At 56.7% G+C, this 4,983-nt stretch overlaps 1 pseudogene; it reads right to left on the bottom strand.

Annotated features, from left to right (window-relative positions):
* Positions 1 to 486: 486 nt before the first annotated feature.
* On the bottom strand, positions 487 to 4,324 carry LOC114938076 (large subunit ribosomal RNA; annotated as a pseudogene).
* Positions 4,325 to 4,983: the final 659 nt, after the last annotated feature.

Below are 4,983 nucleotides of genomic sequence, written 5' to 3'. Positions count from 1 at the left end.
GACAACTCCCGGCGAACCTCCCCGCGTGCCGCATGCCGCAGAGAGAAACACCGAGTGTTCTTAGATTGTTCCACTGCATGTCCGATCCATCGAGCCGGTTTCCAGCCACAAACGTATGCGGCGTCCCGTTAGGGACACGCTTGCGACCTTCGCCCCGACACTCGACAGACCCGGCATGCGCGCCTGGGAACAATCCGTATTTTCGAGGCTCCCAGAGTTTGTAAGGGGAAGCGGCGAGCTCCGGGCCGAACACTCTGGGGCCAAGTCTTAGGACACCAGTTTTTGGGCTATCGGTTTGTTTACCGATTTTGCGTTTTCATTTCCTAGACTGTTTGTCCAGAGTTTGTGCTGGTCAATCTAGTCATTCGCAGTTTCACTTTTATTTTAAACTCTCCTTCGACTCCTCGACATTCACGCCTCGGTCCCGGCTCTGCGTGCGAAACAAGCAAGAGGGAGCCACGCTACTACACACTAGGTGTGCGCGCCACATATGAGCCATTCGGTCTTGCGACTCCGACTCGTGGCAATGCTGTGCTAGTAAGTAGATAGGGACAGTGGGAATCTCGTTAATCCATTCATGCGCGTCACTAATTAGATGACGAGGCATTTGGCTACCTTAAGAGAGTCATGGTTACGACCGCACCGGGGGGTCTGGGGGGGCGGTTAGCCCCCCCAGTAAGCGCCCCCAGCGGTGCCGGGCGGCTACATCGCGGTTACTCCCCTTCCGCTAGAATCGGGATCCACACCTGGGATTTCCCCCTTACAGCGCACATACACTGCGTATTACGTACGCCAGGACAAGCAGATCCTTCAGACGTAGGGGCGCGGTTTCACCACGCAACACAATTGACTATGGAATAGGTTAGGTTTTGCGTCACATGGACGCGATCCACCATTCCTACTCTTTTTATTGTACCTGTGTGTGACGCCCCAGGTAGCAAGGCACCGATCCACGCAGGCCGAACCATAGTTACGTCCAACCGTGCAATGGATGGGCTGGGATCGCCCAGAGGGCTTCCCAAATGCTTAAGGGAATGCGTACACATGAAATTTCTCCACGAGACACACACTGCGCCAGGCGCCCTAGCTTCCACGCCCGTGAGAGTCCGACACCAATTGGTAGGGCACCGGTAGCCTCCCGGTGGGGCTCCCTACCTCCCTCACTACCCGGTGTTAGTCTAAGTCGCATGTATGACAGCTTCAGCATGCCTCGGACCCCGAACTGTGCATTCTCAGATCCAGATCAGTCGACTCGGCCACGCATTCGCCACCATCAGCAACCCCGACAACGTTAGACGGGTCACCGTCGCGTACCTCGCTATTAGGCTACGCTGCCGATCGCCGCTACGACAGGGCCGGACGCTTTGCCCAGAACCTGGGATCGCTTTATCCTTCCACTGTCGTTTTATGGGTAAACTGTGATCGGTCGCCCGTTTACCCGCGCTTGCTTGAATTCTTCACGTTGACATTCAGAGCACTGGGCAGAAATCACATTGCGTCAACACCCGCGAGGGCCATCGCAATGCTTTGTTTATTAGACAGTCGGATTCCCCTAGTCCGTGCCAGTTCTGAGCTGAGCGTTGAATGGCGGCCGAAGAGGACGACCACGACGGCTCGCGCCGCCACGGAAGCCTCGCAGCAAGGAAGATCCGCGGGAGGCCAAGGCACGGGACCGAGCTCGGATCCCGGGACCGGCGCGAGAACGCCGACCGTTCACCTCGCCCAGGCCCGGCACGTCAGCCAGACCCGCTCCGACCAAGCCCGACACGCCCCGCTCCTCAGAGCCAATCCTTATTCCGAAGTACGGATCCAATTTGCCGACTTCCCTTACCTCACTTATTCTATCGACTAGAGGCTCTTTACCTTGGAGACCTGCTGCGGATATGGGTACGAACCGGCGCGACACCTCCACGTGGCCCTCTCCTGGATTTTCAAGGTCCGAGGGGAAGATCCGGACACCGCCGCAACTGCGGTGCTCTTCGCGTTCCAAACCCTATCTCCCTGCTAGAGGTTTCAGGGAACTCGAACGCTTATACAGAAAAGAAAACTCTTCCCGATCTCCCGACGGCGTCTCCAGGTCATTTTGGGTTACCCCGACGAACACTCTTACGAGGGCCCGAATTGTATGCGGTTCCGCTGCCGGGTTCCGGAATAGGAAACCGGATTCCCTTTCGCCCGACGGGCGTGTGTCTTTCGTATAATATTTATTATTATTTCTCGACACTCGAGTATATTGTACGCCGTCATTGACATAGGATTTTCTCCTAGGGCTTTAGGATCGACTGACTCGTGGTGCAACGGCTGTTCACACGAAACCCTTCTCCACGTCAGTCCTCCAGGGCCTCGCTGGAGTATTTGCTACTACCACCAAGATCTGCACCGACGGCGGCTCCAGGCAGGCTCGCGCCCAGACCCTTCTGCGCTCACCGTCGCGACCCATCCTACTCGTCAGGGCTTCGTGACGACGCGGAGAGAAGACTAACGCCCGCTCCCGGTTGCCGCCCCATTTGGGCCGCTAACGGCAGAGTATGGGCCCTCGACGCTTCAGGGGCCATCCATTTTAAAGGGCTAGTTCTTTGGCAGGTGATTTTTTTACACACTTTTTTAGCGGTTTCCGACTTCCTTTGGCCACCGTCCTGCTGTCTTAAAAACCAACCCCCTTTTCAGGGTTTGCCCCTTTAAAGCGTCGAGGGGGGCCCCCCTTAACTCTCCCTTTTAATTTCACCCCACACGCCAGTTCTGTTTCCCAAAAAGGCCTATTTGGGGCATTCTGACCCGAAATGTTTCGTGGCTTCAAAATTCAAAAAAGCCAGAAATCCCTCACCCCTTTAAAAAGTTTGGAATATTTTGAGGTCTTTTTGGGCCCCCAAGGGCCTCTAATCATTCGTTTTTAACCAGATGAGCTCGGCCTTTTCCTTTGGGGAAAAGGGCCCCGGTCCCACTACCCCTGGGGGGAAACTTCGGGGGAACCCAAAGCAAACTAAGGGGTTTCGATTATTTTTTTCGCCCCCTTACCCATTTCCCCACTTTTGATTTGCCCCCAGAATCGCAAAGGGCCCCCTCCATCAGGGTTTCCCCTTTATTTCGTCCGGGCCAGGGGGGGGGGCCATTGGTTTCCCATCTTTCGGGCCCCAACGTTAGCTCGGGATGGGGGGCCTTTTTCCGGGGGGGCGAGGGGGAAGAGACCCCCCGGGAAAGTGCAAACCGATCGCAACGGGGCCCAAACCCTCCCTGGGTTCAGGGCCGGGGCCCGACCTTCACTTTCCCATTACGCCTTTGGTCTCGCGAAAAGTCCCAATGACCGCGTACATGTTAGACCCGGGGCCCGGGTTTTTTCAAGACGGGTCCTAAGAGTCCCCAACAGTAGCGTCGCCGCCCCGGTATGGGTCTCCCCCCGGACCCCCCGCGGGCACATTCGCGGGCCCTTTGTCAATTGTACCTTTACTGTAACCAACGGGGCCCAGGCCGGGAGGGCCAAAAATCCGTAACCCCCGATTCCCCCGGGGGCCCCGCGTTTTTCGACGGTCCGGGGACGAAACCTAAATTTTGGGGCGGCCTGATCCCTTGCTTTCCGCCGACAGGCCGGCCGGGGCAACCGGGGGTTTTTTTTTTTCTTTTTTCCCCCCCCCGCCCCCCGCCCCCCAGACCCGCACCCGGGCCGAACCCCCCCCACGACCGCGCCCTTTCTATTTTGGGGAAAAAGTCACGACACGACGCCGGAAAAAATGGGCGCCCCCGGTCCCCGGTGCCCCGCGCAAACCCGAAAGGAAACTCCGGGGGAAAATCGCCGCCCGACGCTAAAGCCAGCGCCGCGACGAGGAATCCCCCCCTTTTCCGATTTTTGGGGGTTTTTCTTGGGTTTAAACCCCTGAAGGGTTTTTTAAACGTATTCTTGAACTCTCTCCCCCAAATTTCCCTTTTTCAATTTTTCCCTCAGGGAAATTTGTTCGCTATGGGCCCTCGGGGTCGTTTTTACCTTAAGGGATTTTAAACCCAAACCCATTTAAAGCTGAAATCTCAACAACCCAAACTCTAAGGAGAGATCCTCCCGAGGCCGCCCCGGGTCGCTACGGGCCTGGCACCCTCTCGGTTTAAGGGGCCCCACCCCAAAGAGGGACTTGGACCCCACCGGCCCTCGGGATAAGCGGATCCCCCCCAAACACCCCCCTTCCCCCTGGGGCTAAACCCCGGGGAATTCCCGGTCCCTGGGCTTTTTCCTTTTCGCTCGCCGCACAAAGGGAAACCCTGGTTAGTTTTTTTTTTCCCCCTCCGCTTAAAAATTGTTTAAAATTCCCCGGGGGTAACCCTCGCCTGCCTGAGGTCGTCGCATATGATTTTTCCGTACCGTTTGCTTTTCCCCCCGGGGCGCTCTCGCCCGTTTTTCCCCTCTATAATTATTAAAAAGAGGGGAAGAGGGGAGCGTCAAACGAGAAGAAAGCACCACAGCAAAACGAAATCTCAAAAAGGCAAATCCCCGGGGGCGAACCGCACAAAAACCCCTCTTTGGTTTGGAAAGGGACGATATATCGCGGGGTTTCCTTTTCCCCGGGGTTCTCCCTTCTTTTTTATTTTCGAATTGGGGCGGAATCGATTCGACGAGTACACGACCGGCCCCCCTTTCCCCTTTTTTTTTGGGTTTTAAAACAAAATTTGTGTCTGGGGACACGCGGCGGCTCGCGATTAAAAACCCCTTTTTTCCCGTAAAAAGGAAAAAAATTACGGTTTCCCCTCTCCCCGGGCCGGGACGACGACCCCCGCCGTAATAATCCCGTATATCTTTAAATTTGCGCAAGACCCTCGGATAAACGCGCGACGCAAATCGCCCCCCGAGAAAACCGGGGCCCCCGAGGGGCAGAGCAGCCCGGTCAGTCCTTGTGATGTACGGGAGGAGAGCCCGGTGAGCCCAACGCAAACCCCCTTTACTTTGGGGAGACAACGAGGGCACGCGCCGCTCGGGGGAAGCGGTGCCTTCCCCCGCCTAAA

Source organism: Nylanderia fulva, unplaced genomic scaffold (assembly GCF_048542155.1).
Source record: "Nylanderia fulva isolate GAGA-0341 unplaced genomic scaffold, ASM4854215v1 Scaffold1594, whole genome shotgun sequence".
Classification (NCBI taxonomy): domain Eukaryota; kingdom Metazoa; phylum Arthropoda; class Insecta; order Hymenoptera; family Formicidae; genus Nylanderia; species Nylanderia fulva.
Note: the sequence above shows the minus strand (reverse complement) of the source record. Positions and strands in the feature narration are given on the sequence as shown.